The 24023-nt window shown below is 40.9% G+C and overlaps 1 long non-coding RNA gene across 5 annotated transcripts in view; it reads left to right on the top strand.

Annotated features, from left to right (window-relative positions):
- Positions 1-24023, top strand: part of LOC144579016 (uncharacterized) — a 357175-nt gene that overhangs the window by 301113 nt on the left and 32039 nt on the right. For all 5 annotated transcript variants that reach the window (XR_013525783.1, XR_013525780.1, XR_013525781.1 and 2 more), the window contains one exon: positions 6451-6520. This is a non-coding gene — a long non-coding RNA (uncharacterized LOC144579016). The remainder of the gene's footprint in view (positions 1-6450; positions 6521-24023) is intronic.

Genomic DNA, 24023 nt, shown 5'->3' with positions numbered 1-24023 from the left:
CCAGATTCATCCATGTCCCTACAAATGACACAAACTCATCATTTCTGATTGCTGCATAATATTCCATGGTGTATATGTGCCACATTTTTCCAATCCAGTCTATTATCAATGGGCATTTGGGTTGATTCCAGGTCTTTGCTATTGTAAACAGTGCTGCAATGAACATTCGTGTACATGTGTCCTTATAGTAGAACGATTTATAATCCTTTGGATATATACCCAGTAATGGGATTGCTGGGTCAAATGGAATTTCTATTTCTAAGGCCTTGAGGAATCACCAAACTGTCTTCCACAATGGCTGAACTAATTTATACTCCCACCAACAGTGTAAAAGTGTTCCTTTTTCTCCACATCCTCTCCAGCATCTGTTGTCTCCAGATTTTTTAATGATCGCCATTCTAACTGGCGTGAGATGGTATCTCAGTGTGGTTTTGATTTGCATCTCTCTGATGACCAGTGACGATGAGCATTTTTTCATATGATTGTTGGCCTCATATATGTCTTCTTTCGTAAAGTGTCTGTTCATATCCTCTGCCCACTTTTGAATGGGCTTGTTTGTTTTTTTCCTGTAAATCTGTTTGAGTTCTTTGTAAATTCTGGATATCAGCCCTTTGTCAGATGGGTAAACTGCAAAAATTTTTTCCCATTCTGTTGTTTGCCGATCCACTCTAGTGACTGTTTCTTTTGCTGTGCAGAAGCTGTGGAGTTTCATTAGGTCCCATTTGTCTATTTTGGCTTTTGTTGCCAATGCTTTTGGTGTTTTGTTCATGAGGTCCTTGCCTACTCCTATGTCCTGGATAGTTTTGCCTGGATTTCCTTCTAGGGTTTTTATGGTGCCAGGTCTTATGTTTAAGTCTTTAATCCACCTGGAGTTAATTTTAGTGTAAGGTGTCAGGAAGGGGTCCAGTTTCTGCTTTCTGCATATGGCTAGCCAGTTTTCCCAACACCATTTGTTAAACAGGGAATCCTTTCCCCATTGCTGGTTTTTGTCAGGTTTATCAAATATTGTATAGTTGTAGATAGGTTGTGTTGCCTCTGGTGTCTCTGTTTTGTTCCATTGGTCTATATCTCTGTTTTGGTACCAGTACCATGCTGTTTTGATTACTGTAGCCTTGTAGTATAGTTTGAAATCCGGTAGTGTGATGCCCCCCGCTGTGTTCTTTTTGCTTAGAATTGACTTGGCTATGCGGGCTCTCTTTTGGTTCCATATGAAGTTCATGGTGGTTTTTTCCAGTTCTGTGAAGAAAGTCAATGGTAGCTTGATGGGGATAGCGTTGATTCTGTAAATTACTTTGGGCAGTATAGCCATTTTCACGATATTAATTCTTCCTAACCATGAACATGGAATGTTTCTCCATCTGTTTGTGTCCTCTCTGATTTCGTTGAGCAGTGGTTTGTAGTTCTCCTTGAAGAGGTCCCTTACGTTCCTTGTGAGTTGTATTCCAAGGTATTTTATTCTTTCTGTAGCAATTGTGAATGACAGTTTGTTCTTGATTTGGCTTTCTTTAAGTCTGTTATTGGTGTAGACGAATGCTTGTGATTTTTGCACATTGATTTTATATCCTGAGACTTTGCTGAAGCTGCTTATCAGTTTCAGGAGTTTTTGGGCTGAGGCGATGGGGTCTTCTAGGTATACTATCATGTCATCTGCAAATAGAGACAATTTGGCTTCCACCTTTCCTATTTGAATACCCTTTATTTCTTTTTCTTGCCTGATTGCTCTGGCTAGAACTTCCAGTACTATATTGAATAGGAGTGGTGAAAGAGGGCATCCTTGTCTAGTGCCAGATTTCAAAGGGAATGCTTCCAGTTTTTGCCCATTCAGTATGATATTGGCTGTTGGTTTGTCATAAATAGCTTTTATTACTTTGAGATACGTTCCATCGATACCGAGTTTATTGAGGGTTTTTAGCATAAAGGGCTCTTGAATTTTGTCAAATGCCTTCTCTGCGTCAATTGAGATAATCATGTGGTTTTTGTTTTTGGTTCTGTTTATGTGGTGAATTATGTTGATAGACTTGGATATGTTGAACCAGCCTTGCATCCCCGGGATGAATCCTACTTGATCATGTTGAATAAGTTTTTTGATTTGCTGTTGCAATCGGCTTGCCAATATTTTATTGAAGATTTTAGCATCTATGTTCATCATGGATATTGGCCTGAAGTTTTCTTTTCTTGTTGGGTCTCTGCCGGGTTTTGGTATCAGAATGATGTTGGTCTCGTAAAATGATTTGAGAAGGCTTCCCTCTTTTTGGATTGTTTGAAATAGTTTTAGAAGGAATGGTACCAGCTCTCTTTGTGTGTCTGGTAGAATTCGGCTGTGAATCCGTCTGGACCTGGGCTTTTTTTGATTGGTAGACTCTTAATTGCTGCCTCGACTTCTGCCCTTGTTATTGGTCTATTCATAGTTTCAGCTTCCTCCTGGTTTAGGCTTGGGAGGACACAGGAGTCCAGGAATTTATCTATTTCTTCCAGGTTTACTAGTTTATGTGCATAGAGTTGTTTGTAATATTCTCTGATGATGGTTTGAATTTCTGTGGAGTCTGTGGTGATTTCCCCTTTATCATTTTCTATTGCATATATTTGGTTGTTCTCTCTTTTCTTTTTAATCAATCTGGCTAGTGGTCTGTCTATTTTGTTGATCTTTTCAAAAAACCAGCTCTTGGATTTATTGATTTTTTGAAGGGTTTTTCGTATCTCAATCTCCTTCAGTTCAGCTCTGATCTTAGTTATTTCTTGTCTTCTGCTGGGTTTTGGGTTTTTTTGATCTTGCTCCTCTAGCTCTTTCAATTTTGACGATAGGGTGTCAATTTTGGATCTCTCCATTCTCCTCATATGGGCACTTATTGCTATATACTTTTCTTTAGAGACTGCTTTATATGTGTCCCAGAGGTTCTGGCACGTTGTGTCTTCGTTCTCATTGGTTTCGAAGAACTTCTTTATTTCTGTTTTCATTTCATTGTTTACCCAGTCAACATTCAAGAGCCAGTTGTTCAGTTTCCATGAAGCTGTGCGGTTCTGGGTTGTTTTCTGTATTCTGAGTTCTAACTTGATTGCACTATGGTCTGAGAGACTGTTTGTTATGATTTCAGTTGTTTTGCATTTGTTGAGGAGTGCTTTACTTCCAATTATGTGGTCAATTTTAGAGTAAGTGTGATGTAGTGCTGGGAAGAATGTGTATTCTGTGGATTTGGGGTGGAGAGTTCTGTAAATGTCTATCAGGTTTGCTTGCTCCAGGTCTGAGTTCAAGCCCTGGATATCCTTGTTGATTTTCTGTCTGGTTGATCTGTCTAATATTGACAGTGGAGTGTTAAAGTCTCCCACTATTATTGTGTGGGAGTCTGAGTCTCTTTGTAAGTCATTAAGAACTTGCCTTATGTATCTGGGTGCTCCTGCGTTGGGTCCATATATGTTCAGGATCGTTAGCTCTTCTTGTTGTATCGATTCTTTTACCATTATGTAATGGCCTTCTTTGTCTCTTTTGATCTTTGTTGCTTTAAAGTCTATTTTATCGGAGATGAGAATTGCAACTCCTGCTTTTTTTGCTCTCCATTTGCTTGGTAAATCTTCCTCCATCCCTTTATTTTGAGCCTTTGTGTATCCTTGCATGTGAGATGGGTTTCCTGGATATAGCACACTGATTGGTTTTGGATTTTTATCCAATTTGCCAGTCTGTGTCTTTTGATTGGTGCATTTAGTTTATTTATATTTAGGGTTAATATTGTTATGTGTGAATTTGATACTGCCATTTTGATGCTAAGTGGCTGTTTTGCCTGTTAGTTGTTGTAGATTCTTCATTATGTTGATGCTCTTTAGCATTTAGTGTGATTTTGGAATGGCTGGTACTGGTTGTTCCTTTCTATGTGTAGTGCCTCTTTTAGGAGCTCTTGTAAAGCAGGCCTGGTGGTGACAAAATCTCTGAGTACTTGCTTATTCGCAAAGGATTTTATTTTTCCTTCACTTCTGAAGCTCAGTTTGGCTGGAAATGAAATTCTGGGTTGAAAGTTCTTTTCTTTAAGAACGTTGAATATTGGCCCCCACTCTCTTCTGGCTTGTAGTGTTTCTGCTGAGAGATCTGCTGTGACTCTGATGGGCTTCCCTTTGTGGGTGACCCGACCTTTCTCTCTGGCTGCCTTTAGTAATTTTTCCTTTATTTCAACCTTGTTGAATCTGACGATTATGTGCCTTGGAGTTGCTCTTCTTGCGGAATATCTTTGTGGTGTTCTCTGTATTTCCTGTATTTGAGTGTTGGCCTGTCTTGCTAGGTGGGGGAAATTTTCCTGGATGATGTCCTGAAGAGTATTTTCCAGCTTGGATTCATTCTCTTCGTCCTCTTCTGGTATACCTATCAAACGTAGGTTAGGTCTATTCACATAGTCCCACATTTCTTGGAGACTTTTTTCATTTTTTTTTGCGCTTTTTTTTCTAATCTTGGTTTCTCATTTTATTTCATTGAGTTGGTCTTCGACTTCAGATATTCTTTCTTCTGCTTGGTCAATTCGGCTATTGAAACTTGTGCATGCTTCGCGAAGTTCTCGTATTGTGTTTTTCAGCTCCTTTATTTCATTCATATTCCTCTCTAAGTTATCCATTCCTGTTATCATTTCCTCATATCTTTTTTCAAGTTCCTTAGTGTCTTTGCATTGATTTAATACATGTTCTTTTAGCTTACAAAAGTTTCTTACTATCCACCTTCTGAAGTCTGATTCTGTCATTTTGTCACAGTCATTTTCCATCCAGCTTTGTTCCCTTGCTGGTGAGGAGTTTTGGTCCTTTCTCGGAGGCGAGGTGTTCTGGTTTCGGGTGTTTTCCTTCTTTTTTCGCTGGTTTCTTTCCATCTTTGTGGATTTTTCCGCTTGTCGTCTGTGTAGTTGCTGACTTTTCGATTGGGTCTCTGAGTGGACACCCAGATTGTTGATGATGAAGTATTTCTGTTACTTGGTTTGCCTTCTACCAGTCTAGCCCCTTCGCTGTACGACTGCTGAGGTCCACTCCAGACCCTGTTTGTCTGGGGTGCACCTCTAGCAGCTGTGGCACAGTGAGGGATGCTACCAGTTTCTTTTTCTGCTATCTTTATCCCAGAATGATGTGTGCCAAATGTCAGTCTTTTGGATATAGAGGGGTCAGGGAGCTGCTTGAGGAGACAGTCTGTGCTTTATAGGAGCTCAATTGTTGAGCTGTGATCTCTGTTGTTCATTCAGGGCTGTTAGGCTGCTATTTTTGATTCTGCTGCAACAGAGCTCATTAAAAAAACCCTTTTTTTCTCATATGCTCGGTGTTGGGGGGTTCGGCCTTTATTTTTGGATGTTCGTTGAGGTGTCCTGCCCAGCTAGGAGGCAGAGTAGCCACTGTTTGCCTGCCGAGGCTCTGCCCTGCTGTTGTGAGGCTCTCTCTGTTAGGGCAGGGTCTGCTGTTCTGCTGTGGTCTCCGCCACGCCCTGAGGCAGAGTCTCTCTGTTGTAGCGGGTTGCCTCGGCAACGGCAGGCTGCGTCAGCAGTGGGCGTGTATCTCAGTAGGGACGGGTTGCCTCGGCAACGGCTGGCTGCCTCAACAGTGGGTGTGTATCTCAGTTGGGGCGGGTTGCCTTGGTAATGGTGGACGCCCCTCCCCCACAGAGCATCTCAGACTGACTGTATGGGGATTGCTTGAAATCGCGGTCTTGTTCGTCCCACTGTGCCAGCCCAAACGCTCTGTCCCTGCAATTTCCTGGGTGGGCCCACTGTCCGAGTGTCGCTCAGTCTCAAGTCCAGCCCTCTCAAGTCTCAGGTTGCCAGCTCAACAGGGCACCCTGACAAGCGCACCCTGTGGGGAGCGCTGGGCAGGGCTGGCTGCCACCACCCCGGATGCTGGCTTCGCCAGGCAGAGGCACTGCCAGGCGTCCAGCATCTCCCCTATACTTGGGAATCTCCCCGTTCCGTGGGCAACAAAGATCAGTCTGGAAATGCAGCTCTGACTCACGTCTCCACAGACTCAAAGAGAGCTCCAATCCTGGGTTGTTCTCACAGTGCCATCTTGAGTCCTCCCCTCTGCCACGTTTTTCTTTATACAAAATTACTTCCATTGCTTTCTGCAAAGTTGAGGAAAATTGGAGCCCTGCATATTTTAGAATGACTGTAGTGGCAAAAAAAAATGAGAGAAGATTTGATCAGGTTTTTTTTTTTTTAAATCATGTACTTAAAGTACCTCCAATTTTATAGTCAGAGAAAAAACATGCCTGTGAATTTGAGTTGCTTTATTTCTTTTATATCAAGTCTATTGAAAGTGAAAACTAGTGCTCATCTAATAACGATTAGTTATATTAGTAAAGCCTGCTTATTTTGTTTTTATGTTCTAGAACTATTTAATTATCACCTATTTTAACCTGAGTAAGCCAGTGTATTCTCAGCGCTGTGTTAGTTGTAATTTATAAGATGTTGAGCGGTGTCTGGTATTTAAAAATTATTCTCCTAGGTCTATACAACTACCGATCACCATCAAACCAGACAACTTCAAAGAAGATGGTGGAGTTACAGGCAAACATGTAAGACCTATTTTGTTATTGCTAGAAAATGAGTTTGGGCTTGTCTCTAACTTTTCGGCTATCCACTTTATTCATCTTTAAAATGGAAAATTATAATAGCTAAATTCAAAGAGAATAAAAGTGGGCCATTTATGTAAAACTGTTCTGTAAACTCTAACACCTAAACATAAGGTATTATAATCACTCTGTTATTACTGCTACACTCCCTTTTCTTTAAGCAGTTATCACCGAGGATACACATTTTGTATAGTCTGGTCATTCAGACCTACTGGTTCAGACTTTGGAGTTATTTTTGACAGAATTGTTGGTCTTGGCTTATAGACCAGGCAGATTAAGAAATCAGGTAATCAAGGACATTATTGTCTGAGGATCTAAGGTAAATATATATTTGTTTTGTATTGCTTTCCAGAAAGTCTGTATTAGTTTATTTGTTATTTATTGCTGCATTAAAAATTAACTCTAAACTTAGCAACTTAAAATAACAAGCATTTAGTATCTTTCCCTTTATGTGGATCAGGAATAGGGGAGAAGTTTAGCTGAGTGCTTCTGGTGCAAGGTCTGTCATGAGGCTGCATTCAGTTGTTGGTTGGGACAGTGATCTCATCTCAAATTGAAGGGAGGCAATCTACTTCCAAGCTCATTTACATGGTAAGTGGTAGGCTTTGGTTCCTCAACACATGGGCCTCTCCACAGGCAATTTTTCTTCCCACAGGGTGTGAGAGAGAGAGAGAGTGAGAGCTGCGGGGGGTGGAGGGGAGAGAACAAACCAACCTTAGCTGGAAAGCACAGTTATTTCATAACCTAATCTTGACAATGACAGTCCATTGTGCTTGTCTCTAACTTTTCTGCTCTCCACTTTATTCATCCTTTAAACTGAAATTATAATAGCTAGGTTCATAGACTTATTTTTGAGAATAAAAATGGGCCATTTATGTGAACCTATTTTGTAAACCCTAAAGCCTTTGTAAACATAAGGCAGTATAATCACTTATTACTGCTACACTCCTTTTTTAAGCAGTTATCACTGAGGATATGCATTTTGTTTAGTCTGGTCATTCAGACCTACATTCAGAAATTTGGTACTTGGTATAATATGGCCTATCATATTAATTAGAAGAAAGTCACTAAGTCCATCTCATACTCAAGGTGATTACACAAGGGTGTGAGAACCAAAAAGCAGGTCTCATCAGAGACTTTTCTAGCAGCTACCACACACTGTCCTGTGGCTCCCAGGACATGAACCACACTCCATAGGTCATATTTCATTCTGTTACTCCATTCCCTTAAAGCAGAGGATCTTATCATCTAAACCTGGACCAGGAGTAGAGGAGGCTCATTGATATGATTCCTTGGGTACAGCTCCCCAAATACAGTTCCTCCTGATCTACAGATATGTAAAACAAAACTGAGAGGTTGATTCCACCTTCACCCCTAACATATTAATAAAATGGCGGGAAGGCATAGTACAGATATCATAAACATTCATGTTCAAAAGGGATAAAATGAAAGCCTTTAAGGAGTCCATAAAAATTCTGAAATCCAGCCAGGCAAATTTGAAGTTACTCCATTAGCTCTCAAAGCATGGGAAGAATTCATTGTGCCTCCCAGCTCTACTCTTCAGGCTCTTATTTTACCCTCTGAGACATAATTTTATTTTTACTAACAGGTAGCACATGTGTGTAGCTGAGCAGTTCTCTCATTCCTCTTCTTGCTGATAAAACTCTGGGGGTTCAATGGCCTCTCCTAATTTCATAGTATCACTCTTCTTCTCAGGCTAAGCTAGCAATGATGATGGAAATGTAATCCTTCTGAGGATTTTGTTGGACTTTTGTATATATTCAGTAGACAAAGCTACACCACAAAGTCTCTTCAAGAAAACTCGTTCTCTACCTTGGGCTCCTGCTAGACGCCTGAGGGACAGTGTCCCAACCCGCAGGACAAGCAATGCAGACCCTAGGGAGGGAGTGGGGATTAAGAGAAAGACAGGAGATGCAAAGAATGGAGACAAGTCAAAGATCTGATCAAGCCTCGTTTATTAGGTACAAAGCAGCTGCTTATAAGCAAGCAAAGGCGGGAAGCTCTGAGTGCTGATGTCAGAAAGTAATCATGGTGACGAGACTGCAGGCTGGCCTCGTGACTAAGAAGAATGTGAAACTTAGATAAGGGAAGCAGAAGCTTGAGCAACAAGATCACAAGACGGCTATCATGATGCTCAAGATGGCCACTGCTCCCTACAGGTCCCCCTTTTTTATTTTATTTCATTTGGCTGGCTGCCTGTTGGGACCATGCCTGTCTTAGGTCAAGAGACATACCTGCAGTGATGCTTTTACCCTTACCCATCATAGGGCGAGCGGGATTTGTATCCCGGTCTCCTGTCTTAGTCAGGAGCATCTTACCGCCAAGCTCTCAGGTTGCCTGTCATTGGCTAGCTGGTCCATCTCACCAGACAATGTCAGAGATGGTTGGCAGTGCTCATTGAGCTTCTACCGTAACCTTGATCCATCTCTATTTTCCGGTCAGCCATTTCCAGCTTATGGTAATGGACCTGTAGAGGTTGCATTTTTATGGCGTCAATTTGTTGTTTAACAAAAGCCATGACCTTGTTGAAGATAAGAGGTCCAACAGTGAGGAGTAGGAGGAACCCGACAAAAGGGCTGAGGACGGGGAGGAGATAGGGGAGGAACCTATTTAACCCCCTCCATAGCAGGTTATCATAGAGTGCCTTTCTTCTTTCAGCCAAGTCTTCTTGCAGGGTTTTTATTTTATCTCTGACAACTCCAGAACGGTTGGCGTAGAGGCAGCATTTTTCGTCTAATGCAAGGCACAGCCCTCCTTTCTCGGCGGTAAGCAGATCTAGGCCCCGGCGGTTTTGCAGGACCACTTCGGCTAGGGAATCAAGCTGGTCTTGAATGATTTGTATGGTGGATGAGAGTAAATCAACATCATTAATTAGTTGAAGGGAAAGTTGATGGTAAGAGTGTAAGGAATAACCTAAACCTGCAGTTCCTGTGGTAAAGGCAGCAGTGACTCCGAGGGTATCTAGTAGAGGAATGAACTGGATCGCCCTCTTGTTTCTACCTGCTATAACATCAAAACTGGGAAGGGGAACAGGGTATAATCCTCAGGGCTTAAGATATTCCCTGGGAGGGGTTATTATCCTCACACCCTGATGTTCCCTTACTGTCTATTTGTTTTACTAATCTTTCTGGCAACCATCTGGCAGAGTCTGCTTCCTTTGCATGTACACAGACTAATCCTCTACCCCAAATCAATACAGGGTCAGGACCGTGCCAGGAGCCTGTCATAGGGTCCTTCCATATCACGGATGCAAATTTCGTTTGAGTTTCTGATTGCCAATGGCATTCTGCAGCGGAGTGTCCATTTTTGTCTAAAGTTAAAAAATTGAGTATAAATAGTGAATGTGCTATGAGGTTTCTGGGGGACCCCTTAATGGGCTACCATTCCCCCTTTTTTATTTTTTGAAGGGTAAGTTTTAAGGTGAGATGAGTTCTCACAACTATTCCTTGGCCTTAAGGATTATAGGGGATGCCGGTTATATGCTATATGTTTAATTGAGAGCAGAATTGGGCAAAGGCTGTGCTGGTATACCCTGGTCCATTATCGGTCTTAATTTTTTGTGGACAGCCAAGGGTGGCAAAAGCAGACAGCAGGTGTCCAATGACATGTTTAGTGGCTTCTCCTGTTTGGAGTGTGGCAAACACATATCCACTACAGGTATCAATGCACACATGAACATATTTAAGATTGCCAAATTCTGAAACATGGGTTACATCCATCTGCCAGAGTGCCCTGGGGACTAGGCCTCTAGGGTTGACCCCTAGATGGGGCACAGGTAAATGGGTGGCACATTGTGTGCATTCCTTAACTATTTGTCTGGCTTTTTCCCTGGTGATATGATGTAATAGCCTAAGGGAGTGAGCATTAAGGTGGTGTAGGTTGTGTGTATGTTGGGCTTGAGATAATGGATTTTTAATTCCTGTGGCATATGCGTGAAAAATGCGGGTGGCTAGGTCGGCTTGTTGATTGCCTTGTGACAGTGGTCCAGGCTATCCTGAGTGGGCCCGCAAGTGTCCAATAAAGAAAGGATGAGTTCTACTGATAATGAACTGCTATAATTGTTTGAATAGCTTTGCAGCTGAAGAGGTATGTTTGATGATGGGAGCTGTCTCTAAATTAGGTATGGATTGAGCAATGTATGCACTGTCAGTGTAAACGTTTAAGGGTTGATTAGGGAAAGCAGAGAATTCTGCTATAACTGCTTGTAACTCAGTAAGTTGAGCTGAGGATGATTGGGTTTGAAATTGTACAGTACGGCCTTGAGTGACATAGGCAACTATACCTGTAGATGAACCATCAGTGAACACTACGAGTCCATTGGGAATAGGTTCAGGTTTTGTGACCTTTGGAAAGATAAATTCATGTCTATTGGCAAAAGTAATCAACTTATGAGGGGGATAATGACTGTCCAATTGTCCTGAAAAGGAAGCCAATGCTATAGGCCAAGCTTCGGTAGTTTGCATGAGCCACTGAACTTGTTCTTTACTGTATGGCTGGATAATTAAGGAAGGTTCATAACCAAAATATTCCTTGCCCATTATTTGGCCTTGGTTAATTAGATGAGCTACCATAAGGTAGTATGGTTCAAGGACTCTTTTTGGCATGTTAGGGAGGTGTACTCACATGAGCGGAGTGGTTTGCCAAAATACAGCAGTAGGGAATAATGAGGTTTGGCAAATGATAAATTGGAGTGGCTTGCTATAATCTATGAAGGTGATGGTTTGATGATTAATGGCATGTTCTACAGTTTGAATAGCCTGTATGCCTTCAGAGGTTAACTCGTGAGGTGATGTGGGGTTTGGGTCCCCATTTAGAATATCATAAAGTGGTTTGAGATCTGCTTTACATAGTTTCAAATGAGGTAGCATCCAATTAATATCTCCCAATAACTTCTGAAAGTCATTGAGTGTCTTCAGTTTAGCTAGCCTGAGTTGTACCTTTTGTGTAGTAATTTGGTTTCCTTTTAGCTGGAAGCCTAAATATGTATACGGATCTGTGAGTTGCACCTTTTCAGGAGCTATTAACAGACCATGTTGAGTAAGAGATGTTTGCAAAGCTTTAAAACAGACAGAACATCCTGTCCAACTTTTCCTGCTAAAAGAATATCATTCATATAATGGATAATATAGATTTCTTTCCAGGTGTCTCTAACAGGTTGAATGGCTAAGGCAACAAAAGATTGGCACAAGGTTGGACTATTGGCCATGTCTTGAGGTAACACTTTCCAGTGATATCTTTTCATAGGTTCCTTAAAATTGGTAGAGAGCACACTGAAAGCAAAATGTTTTTGATCATCTGGATGTAATGGAATGGTAAAGAAACAGTCTTTTAAATCAATAACAATCTTATAGTAATTTAAGGGTATGGCGACGGGAGAAGGGATCCCAGGTTGTAGGGCCCCCCGTGAGGACCATGGATTTATTAACTTCTCTAAGATCTTGTAGCAATCACCATTTTCCTGACTTTTTCCTTATAATGAAAATTGGTGTGTTCCAAGGAGAATTGCTAGGTTCTATATGCCCTGCTTGCAACTGTTCCTGTACCAGTTGTTGTGCGGCAGCTAATTTTTCTAAGGAGAGGGGCCATTGGTCAACCCATATGGGGTTGTCTGACAACCAGGTAATTTTGTCTGCATGGGCTACAGGACAGACCGCGGCCCCTATTGAAAATGTCCTATTCCTGTTCTATCTGTTTTTGATTTAGTTTCTATAGGGCTTAAGATTCCAGTTTGGTTCTTTCCTAACCCAGTACCGGGAATGTATCTGTGTTTAAGCATCTGGGCGGCAATGATCTCATTAGGGCTACCTATGACCATACCTATCTAAGCTAGCAAATCCCTTCCCCAAAGGTTGAAGGGTAGGCCTGCAACAATATAGGGTTGGATTTGGCCTTGATTTCCTTTCTTATCTTCCCATTTTAGCATCTTTGTACTTTTCTCGGGATTCTTACTCTGCCCAATACCGGTGAGATGAGTGATAGTAGTGCTTATCCGCCATGTGACAGGCCACTGGGTTTTGCTAATTATGGTCACATCTGCTCCGGTATCCACTAGCCCAGTAAATTCCTTTCCATCTAGCCATAATGTCATCATGGGCTTGTTGGGAGATATCACTTCTGCCCAATAGACGTCAGAGGAACCAAAGCCTAAGTTACCTCTGTCCCTTTTTACAATTCTATTACTGGTTTTACAAAGAGGTAAAAGCAAGAGCTGTGCAAATCTCTGTCCAGGGGAGACAGTACTTATGACTCTAGGAGAGGTTGCCATAACTTTGATTTCTCCTGTGTAATCATTATCTATTACTCAGGGGAGGACTTGCAGGCCTTGTAGAGTGAGGCCACTTCGCCCTAGAATAAGTCCAAAAGAACCTTCAGGCAGGGGCCCAAAGATGCCTGTAGGCAATGCCTGAACCTCCATTTCAGGTGTTAGTACTGTGTGGGAGGTGGAACAGAGGACCAATCCTGCACTTCCTATTGTGGCTTGGCAGAGGCTTGAAACGGATTGTTGGTTGGAGGAACAAAGCTGACTGCCCCATAGATTTGTTTTTGCTTGGGGGCCTGGAGCTGGCCCCTCATCCCATTTCCCTGATGTGGGGAAAGTGGTTGCCCTTGGGCATCTCTTTTCGACTTACATTCATTGGCCCAATGTTTCCCTCTCTTGCATCGGGGACACAAGCCAGGGACTTTAGTATTAAGGGAGAGTTTCTTATCAGCATTACAATCCTTAGCATAGTGACCACTGGCGTCACATTGAAAGCACCTATTTTTTGACTGATTAGATAAGAACTGTCTCACAGTATAGCCCTATAGGGCTGCAGCCATAGCTAGTCCTTGTTGATAAGCTGAACCTATGTCTGAACACAGATGTATATACCCTGAGAGGTCTGTTTTCTTCTTATAAGGGTGGATAGCCACTTGGCAGGAAGCATTGTCATTCTCAAATGCCAGTTGTTTAACAAAATCTGTGCCTGCATCTGCAGTGCCAAAAATTCTGCCTGCCGCTGTAATAAGGCAATGTACAAACTCTGAAAAAGGTTCATCTGGCACTTGTTTTATGCTGGTAAGCGAGGTACTAACATTCCCTTTTGTGGGCAGCTTCCGCCAGGCTTTCGTACCCGCAGTTTGAATTTGGGCGTATAAACCTGCATCAATCGCATTTGCGTGCCGCTGGTAGCATAATTGCCTTCACCAACTAGCATGTCGAAATTCCAATTATTATTAGCCTGTGCGTTGCGGCGGGCAGTTTCCTTACAGCATTCATAAAACTCAGATTTCCACAACAAATAATCACCCCCTGAAAGGGTGGCTCGGGCTAATGTCTGCCAATCCCCTGGGGTAAACCAATATTCGGCCACAGATTCTAAAATTGCAGTGGTGGACGGAGCAGTGGCCCCGTATTGTGCCATCACAGTTTTTAGTTCTTTAATTATTTTAAAATCAAAACCAGCATGATGTCTCCAAGCGGTTCCTTGTTGATCAGTGGTTTCTGTTACGGGGAATGCACTCGGATCATTAAGGTCCAGCAAAGGGTTGGTCTGGGAAGGTTGCTTTAGTGCTGCTCCTCGTCGGGGAGGAATAATGTTTTGGGTCTTAGCCTCGTTCCTGGCTTTACCTATCTTTATTTTTTCAAGCTGTTCAATGAGCTCTTGGTGTTCTACCTCAAGCCTTATCTGTTCTTTTAGGGAATTGATTTTCTCTTGTAATTATTTTTGGGGATCAACAACGAGACATGCTATTGGGGGTGCCAAGGGTCCCGCTCTGTAAGGCGGAGGTCGCGGTCCATAGGGGGACCAGTCCTGGTTTTTATACCGGGCTGCCTCATCCTCCAAGTCACCCCAGTCTATTCCTTCATCTATGCCCTCGTCTTCTGAATTTTTTGCCCTTTCCATTAACCAAGTGGATCTCTTTTTCTGGTTTAAAGATTTAACTTTAGGTCTATCGGATCCTTGGGTAATGCCCTTTAGATCCTCTTTTGTTTTTTTTTCTAAAGGCGGACTTTGGCTCTCAGAGGGGCACTGTGACCCTCCGGGCACTCCCTTCTTGGAGTCACTATCAAAAGACATCAGATCCTCATCCTTATTAACCTGTGGTGACTGCGTCTCTTCATTTACAGACAATTGCTTGGAGTCATCTGGACTCTTAGCACTGCCGACGTTGCTCTTATCGAGTTCCCCTTTTAGGAGACTCCCCCTGGGAGATTACATTGGCAATGAGGGGATCGTGGCATCTCTGAGTTAAAATTTCATCTATCAAGTTTCAATAAGAAAAAGCTGTGAGTGGGACCTTTTCGGGTCCGAAAGTACTGTAATAATCTTTCAAAGCATCTCCTACCCTTTTTCACTGTTTTTGGTCTATGGTTCCTTCCTGGGGAAACCAAGGGCAGACATCCTGGATATAGTCAAAATATTTACACAATTGTTTTATTTTCACCTTTACTCCTCACGCCTTTAAAGTGTTACTTAAACTCTCTATAAACAACTCATGCTGGCTGATTTCCTGTCCCATATTCGCCGTCTGCTTACTGGAGCGCGAGTCCATGGCAGGCTCCCACGACGCTCTTTTCTCCGGGTTTCTTAATCCTTCTGTGCCGGCTGACCTCGACGGCTTTCCTCACTGTACCCCTGGTACTCGAGCCCCACGTTTGGGCGCCAGTCTGTCCCGACCCGCGGAACGAGCAACGCAGACCCTAGGGAGGGAGTGGGGATTAAGAGAGAGACAGGAGATGCGAAGAATGGAGACAAGTCAAAGATCTGATCAAGTCTTGTTTATTAGGTACAAAGCAGCTGCTTATAAGCAAGCAAAGGCGGGAAGCTCTGAGTGCTGACGTCAGAAAGTAATCATGGTGACGAGACTGCAGGCTGGCCTCGTGACTGAGAAGAATGTGAAACTTAGATAAGGGAAGCAGAAGCTTGAGCAACAAGATCACAAGACGGCTATCATGATGCTCAAGATGGCCACTGCTCCCTACAGGACAGGGCCCTTAAACTTCATAGAAGTCCTATTGTTTGATTTATAGAAGCTGCATGGCAGAAAATCTATTTTGATTTTATTTATGCAAAGTTCCAAAGAGTTAAAACTCAGCTATATTATTGATAGATTTTCACTTAAATATCATAACTACAGAGAAAATAAAGGAGCAATTTACAAAAGTATTAGAATAGTGACTAATCCTGGGAAGAGGGAGGAGGGATGTGGAGAGAACCATTAAGAAGGGCTTCAAACTTGTTTTCAATCTTTCATGTTACACTAAATGATGGATACATTGATGTTTACTTTATAGTTTTAAGATTTAAAGAAATATATGAAAATATGTACATTATGTACTCCTTAGTCCACATGATTTATACAAAAGAGCAAAAGTGGCCAGGTGTGGTGGCTCATGCCTGTAGTCTCAGTACTTTGGGAGGCAGAGGCAGGAGGATCACCTGAGGTCAGGAGTTTGAGACTGCTCTGGCCAACATGGTGAAACCCCGTCTCTACTAAAAATGCAAAAATTAGCCAGTGTGGTAGCAGGCACCTGTAGTCTCAGATACTCAGGAGGCTGAGGCAGGAGAATTGCTTGAACACAGAAGGCGGAGGTTGCGGTGAGCTGAGAGAGTGCCAATTCATTACTGCACTCCAACCTGGGCGACAGAGCAATACTTCATCTTAAAAAAAAAAAAGTGGCCGGGAGCGGTGGCTCAAGCCTGTAATTCCAGCACTTTGGGAGGCCGAGGCGGGTGGATCACGAGGTCAAGAGATTGAGACCATCCTGGTCAACATGGTAAAACCCTGTCTCTACTCAAAATACAAAAAAAATTAGCTGGGCATGGTGGCGCATGCCTGTAATCCCAGCTACTTGGGAGGCTGAGGCAGGAGAATTGCCTGAACCCAGGGGGTAGAGGTTGTGGTGAGCTGAGATCACGCCATTGCAGTCCAGCTTGGGTAACAAGAGCAAAACTCCGTCTCAAAAAAAAGAAAATAAATAAATAAGTATAGTCACTAAAATGCAGTTGAGAATTTCTTTCTAAAACCCAGAGAAGGCATAGAAATACTGTTTTGAAACAGGGTAGAAAGAATGAAGTTGTAATGCGATTAAAAGCTTGAGCTCTATACAGGTATTAGGTGATTGAACTGAGTTAATAGGTTTTCCCTTTTGGAATGTTTTGTTTGCTATTTGATAATATTTTTCTAAAAAGAAAAATGTTCCAGGAGAACAACATTAAATTCATAGTATATTCATAGTAGTATTTTCACTCATCACATCTAAAACAACATTTTTCTTGTTCTGCTCATTTTCATTTCATTCCATTTTGTGAAACCAAAGGGAAAAAGAGGAGGAAAGGAATTTGGTGGCAAGAATCAAATTTACATTATGGCAGAATTTTGAGAAAACAGCATTCTCAAGAGCAGTTATGCTGAATTGTTGGTGAAATCCTACCAACATAATAAGGAAAAGGAGAGAGGTTTGCTGTTTTCTGTGTTCAAATAGAGAACTTGGTTAGATGTGATATTACAAAGATAGAAAGTGACGTATAGACAAAGTTCTCTTCCTAGAACCGTTCTGGTGTTGTCACTCTTTTGATTACAAATCTTCAGTCCTTTAGGATAAAAGGCATGCATACAAAGCCCTTCATGACATGATACATGATTTCTCTTCACCCCTTTCTCCTCTCATTCCCACTTTGTCCTGATACACTGAGGCTCCAAAAGCCACCAGCTCATTGCTTTCCTGGAATATGCCAAGCTTGCTTTCCATTCATGCTCATGAACATATTCTTCTCTCTGACCCAAAGACCCTTCATTGGCTAACTCCTAGTTACCCTTCAGATGGGGAGGAGATTAAGTACTGAGAAAATGTTCTTATCTTCCCCTAAGGGTGGGGGTAGTTAGGTTTTGTCTTTGAAGAAATCATGTTGACCTTGCCTCTTAAGTTATTGTTTCTCAAAATTGACTTTCATATTCCCTGGAGGGCAGGGGCAGTGTCTTCTCTACTGCTTTATCATTATAAGTTTACAATAAACACTTAGTATTTGTTGGCTAAAGAGATGGATGCATTTGGTGGATGAATGAAACAGTTCTAAGAATACTCCAGTTATAAAAGTGTAGAACTGACATGGTTTGGCTGTGTCCCCACCCAAATCACATTTGAATTGTAACTCCCATAATTCCCACGTGTTGTGGGAGGGACCTAATGGGAGATAATTGAATCATGCAGGTGGTTTTCCCCATACTGTTGTCTTGGTAGTAGATAAGTCTAGTCATAGAAAAGACCTGATGGTTGTATGTGCTTTCTCCTTTCACTTGGCTCTCATTCTCTTTGCTGGCTGTCATGTAAGACATCCCTTTTCTCTTCCTTGGTCTTTTGCCATGATTGTGAGGCCTCCCTAGCCAAGGGGAACTGTGAGTCACTTAAACCTCTTTCCTTTATAAAGTATCCAGTCTTGGGTATGTCTTTATTAGTCCTTGAGAACAAATTTATACAAGAACAATAGGCAGGTTGGTAGAGTTGTTAAGCATATGGGCCATGGAACTTAACCGCCTAGAATGAAATTCTGTCTCTACCATTTACTAACTGTTAGTTCCGAGTCAAGTCATAGAAACTTTCTGGACTCAGGTCTCTCATTTGTTGAAGAAAATACGACTAATAACAGCTTCATTATGTTGTTGAAATGATTAAATGACATAATATGTGTTAAGTGCTGAGTCAGTCTTGGTACCTAGTATTTCAATATGCTTAATATTGCCTCAGGCAGCAGACCACTGGATTCAGTTAAGACTCATGAGGACCAACAAAAGAGAAAGAGAAAGTGGATCCAGGAGAGAGAAGGTTCATGCTTGACACTCTTACCTTCGTCATCATGATACTAAAAACACCATATTGAAATTGTGTGTTTGGGAGTATGTATCTCCATTTTATCCTGAAGATCTGGGAGAGAAAGCCCATATTCCTTTTGAGTGCTGCTGTTTCTCCAATGCCAGCACACTGAAATTCTTCAACAAACATTTGCTGAATAATTAGCAAGCAAAATCCGGTAAATTCATTTGATAGTTTTATGGCCTGACTTTAACAACCTTGATAGTAAGTAATTGGGAGCCTTAAAAATTTTAAACCCAGCTGAAAATTCAGGCATTACAGCAACCATCTCCATTAATGGCGATTAATTGTACTTTGAATTCTCTCACCTTGAAGTCAGGTTTAACACACACCTTTGCATATGTGTGTGACAAGGGATGGCATGAAGTAGGGAGGAGATCAGCAGAGGTGAAGTCAAGGACAGAATAGGGACAAGGAACTGAATCCAGGGAGAAGGTTTCACTTGAATGAGGGATGACAATAGGAATGTTTAGAGGGATCCCTAAATGTATCAGTGGATGTTCCTAGAGCACTGGGTGTTTTGCAGTACATGAAACCCCTGCAGCCTCATATTTCACTACACAATTCAGGAGAAAGTAAAATATGAGAAAAAAGATTGGTGGATTTAGGGAGATAAGGCAGTGAATTAACAGCTCACTGTTTGGAGAGTATCATATATAACAGCTCAGGACACAAATTTTTTGATAAATGATATCTTCGGGGAATTTTCAGGCAAAATAAAAGTTTTCCAATTAGTTTCCTTGAGATAATGTCACTTTTCTCTGTAAGCACACTGTAGTTGATTTCATTTTTCGTATGTAGGTTGGCTGATGATTTAGACAAAGGTGAATGAACCTGGCTTTACTCGCAGGATACATATTTTAAAATGGTTTGCTGGTTCTTAGACAGGTAACTTCTACCAGCCAGCCCTCAAGGTGAATAAGAAACACCTTGCTGGCTCTTTGGAGCACTAACTCTTACAGGACGTTAAATTTCATCTCCAGTACACAAATTGGCAATTTGGGAGCCTGAAGCCTTAATGTATCTCCTAAAAGAGTTGTTACCTCACACCTAGGGGGTAGTTTACTTTCCTGGTGATATCATAGAATAGCAGAGTTTGAAGGAATTTTGAGCAGTCAGTTATACAAGTCTTGGCCAGAGGAGCGCAGGGAAGGCAGGCCTGTTGGATGCAGCTTCAATCCCAGCAGCAGCTCCTATATAGTCTCAGGATCATCTTACACTCACTTGCTTCTTTTTTCTAACCAGAAAAAATTCCAGATCAATTCTAGATGGAAGCTGACAAGTCTTGATAAAACATTGTCTTGTTAGAAGAGTGGACTTTGTGACATCTTCTGTTATGTCAACAGACAGATGGTATAATCCTGACTTTTTTGAGGAAGCACTTAAACTTTCAGAGGATTTTGTTCAACCCATCTCTAAGATACATCAATCTATTTGATTTCAATATTTCTTGCCAGAATAGCTATATATTTACCTTATGTTACAAGTTCCACCCTCAAGTATTATTCCTAAGTTACTAATGCTATGTCTTAAATTTATTATACCTTTTTTACTTAGGAAGCCCTGGCTTATGATGGTTAAGAATTGGTTTCTGAAGCTAGATAGTCGGAAGTTTGAGTCTAGCTCTGCTTACTAACTTGTGGCTTTATAAGATTACATGGATTCTCTAAGACTCCCTGTTCTATTCTGTAACATGGGGTAGTAAGAACAGGTCACCTGGCATTGGCTCTGAGAGAGAAATAATACAATGCTAGTATATTTTTACTAGATAAATGTTAGTTATTATCATCTTTATTGTTACTGTTGCACAAATATTGTCGACTGAAGTTCATAATAAACATTTCTGTAAAAAATCAGTAACATAAATTAATTCTAAGGAAAGAGTTTTTTATTTTCACAAACTTTGGAATGCTGCATAAAACAGTCAAAAATTTATTATATATTTTCTAATGTAACCATAAAAGTATAATTTAAAAACTTGTTTTTAAGCAAGTATGTATAATACTTAAAATGGTAGAAAGCATAACTGCATTTCTTTGAAAGTATCTGTCATTTCTGACTCCTCACTGATTTAGACTAACTTTATCTTGGTACCAATGAATGGTCTTTCCCATGGTTTTTTATTTACCCATCTCTCTTTCATGCTAACAATCCTAAATTGCAGAATTTTTAAATGGGAGCATGTAAGAATATTGACCTACTCATCACACAACAAAACTTAAATCCTTAACTCCATCAGTTCATAGCTGTGGTTTCTGAACAAATATTTGATCTCTCTGGACTGTGTTTGCCTCTTTGTAAAATAGAGGTAGCAATATCTCATAGTATTAAAAAAAAATAATTGGGTCCAATTGGCTTGACAAAAAGCTATTAAGAGCTATTTTAATGTAAAGCAAGTTACCCTTCTGAAGTCCACATTGCTCCTTGTGGAAAAGATGAAGCAAGATCCCTGAAGCTCTGCCCAAGGTTGCAGAGCTGCCTTCAGCAGAGTCTGGGCATATCCTGGCTGTACTGCACCAGAGCTAAGGAAAGTATGCTGTAATTACTGTTTTCTTTATGAGATGCTCCATGGAAAGGTGGCATGGGCAGATAAGTTCGGGAAATGCTGCACGTTATAACTCCCCCTTACTTTGTGGGGGCATGAATCTACAGATTCACAGTGCTCATTAGTTTACTAAAGATCAAGAATCTCTTCAGTAGAAAACCTATTTTACCTCACGTAATGAAGCATTTATTAAACATATTTGACCGTGGCACCCACTGATACCCCTCAGAAGGCATATGCTAGAGAGAGCTGTTAGTTTAGCTGAGGCTGGAGATGATTGTTGTGATCTCAGTTCATGCGATTGTCTCCAGCAGAGCCCGGTTACTTATATACAGACACACAGAATGAGTTCAGCTATGGACCTGGCTAATTGAGGGATTAATTTTTATAAGGGCCAGTCACAAAGACAGAGGACATGAGCAGAGAAGCATGACTGGGGAAAAGACATCTGTTTTGGACTTGTTGAAATTTGAATACCTCTGAGAGAGCTGAGTGAGGATATGTGACTAGGAGTCCAGGGCTCAGATGTGACTTTCAAGAGAGAGAGCAACACAGTTATGCACTGCCTAATGACATTTTAGTCAATGCCTAAAATGCAGAGATGACTGTGGTCCCTTAACAGTATGGTGGAGATGAAAAATTTCTGTTGCCTAGTGATGTCATAGCTGTTATAATATTGTAGCATAACACATTCCCTTTTCTATGTTTAGACATGTTTACATACATGAATACCATTATGTTACAGTTGCTTAAGGCATTCAGCACAGTAACATGCTGTGCAGTTTGTAGCCTCGAAGCAGTAGGCTAGACCATATAGCCTAGATGTGTAGCAGGCTATCCCATCTAGGTTTGTTTAAGTACATTCTATCAGGTTTGGATGATGACAGAATTATCTAAGAAGGCATTTCTGAGAAGGTAGCCCTGTCGTTAGGTGACCAATGACTGCATAGCTGATTTTTGTTTACTGATGCATTTTATCAACACATTTGGATAGTAAAGCTTAGAGGGAACAGTGAGAATTTTGGCAGTTGATGTATAGGAAGAATGTTTTATATTAAAAAGAGAATGGGACCACACTAGGCACACCAGGCAGACATGCTGGAATCACTGTCATTTAAAGAGTAGACAAAGGACAGAGGGTGCAGTGGTTCATCCCTTTAATCCCATACTGTGGGATGCTGAGGCAGGAGGATTGCTTGGCACGAGGAATTCAAGACCAGCTTGGGAAACATGAAAAAACCCTCTCTACCAAAAAAACAAACTAAAAATATTAGTCCAAGCTGCTTGGAAGCCTGAGGCTGGAGGATTACTTGCACGTAGGAAAATAATAATAACCATAGGCAAAGAAAGAGAAAGCATTAATAGACAACTATGTAATAGATGAATTTGTTCTTTTTTGCATTATTGATTACTACTACTTTTTCTCTTAAGAAACAACAAAAGTTCAGGAAGGTTGTAATATTTCTGAAATAAAGCAGCTCACAAGTGGCAGATGTGGGCTTCCAACACAGGCCTCTTGGCTCGTACTCAATTAATCCTTTTCCTAATACATGCTGTTAACTTTCTCTTCTGCATACAGCCTTCTATTAGATTCTTGTTCTCAAAGAGCTTACAGCCAAGATACAGAAGAACTCTAAATATCAGGGTTAAATACTAAAATATGAGTTATAAATCTTATAGGAGTGAAGAGAAGGTTATCAACAGGTATTTTCATCCTTGCTACAGAACCAATAAAATTAACAAGGGTCTTGTCGAAGCTGAGAGTAATGAGACTATTACTTTAAACCATCATAAGAAGTTAGAATAAGTTAGTATTTTAGCAAATAAAGCAGGAGCTGTTGATTAATTTTCAACTTTGTTATTATAGTATAATTCCTCTAAGGTATTAAATTTTAGTGTTTTATATCAAAAAATAAGCAAAGCTGTTTCTGAAATACATATGTATTCACTTACAAGTATACTCCCATATGTCTATATTACAATAATGGAAATAGAATTCAATAATCAAACCAAGAACCAAACTTGCTGGATTTTACCTTTATCACTTACTTCAGTACTGTCAGTGCTCAGATTTTCTTTTTGATTATTTCTAAAATGGTTATTTTCCATCTACCATAAAAGAGAAATGTTCATATTTGCTGAAGAAATGTTGAAGATGCTTATGCTGGATGAAGTGTGTGTCTAAATGAAAAGCCTCAGATCAAACCAGTTGTTTTATTGTGTTGAGCTGTCTTAGATGAGATGCATGCTGATCTAATTAGTGGTGCAAAAAACATTTTTAAAAGGAAAAATAGCTGGGCTGATTGTTGCACATTGCCATAAATTAGCAATAACTAGACAATTCAAAGAAAAGAAAAATATATCACTAATTGACTGTCACCAGTAAGCACTGTGCCAAGCAAGCTCAACCATTTAGAAAGTGCAGCCTCTCATGTTGCTTTGTGTGTCTCTTACTCCTTGCATAGGCTTCCTTTAACCACTGTGAACTTTGCCAGAATGCAATAATCCCCATTCCTAACTGTATTAGTTTCCTGGGGATGCTATAATAAAATAATAAATACTGGGCAGATTAAAACAACAGAAATTTATTGTGTCACCATTCTGAAGGCCTGAAGTCTAAAATTGAAGTGTTGGCAGGACCATGTTCTCGCTGATGGCTCTAGAGCAGAATCCTTCCTCGCCTCTTCTAGCTTCTGGTGTGTGCTGCAATCATTGGCGTTTCTTGGCTGTAGTTGCCATTTCTTGGCTTGTAGATGCCCCTGGCCATCATTTTCCTATATGTCTTCACTTCGTTTTTCTTCCGTGAGTTTGTCTGTCTTCGCATATACAAATTTCCTCTTTGATAAGGACATCAGTCATATTGAATTAGAGCCTACCCTAATGATTTTATTTTAATTTGATTCCCTCTGTAGACACTTTATTTCCAAATGAGGTCACATTCTGAGGTACTGAGGGTTGTGACTTGAACATATCTTTTTGGTGGGGTGATACAATTCTGCCTATAACACCAAACATTGGAATTTTAC

Source organism: Callithrix jacchus, chromosome 1, assembly GCF_049354715.1.
Source record: "Callithrix jacchus isolate 240 chromosome 1, calJac240_pri, whole genome shotgun sequence".
NCBI lineage: Eukaryota > Metazoa > Chordata > Mammalia > Primates > Cebidae > Callithrix > Callithrix jacchus.
The sequence above is the reverse complement of the archived record's forward strand: the minus strand, read 5'-3'. Positions and strand labels throughout refer to the sequence as shown.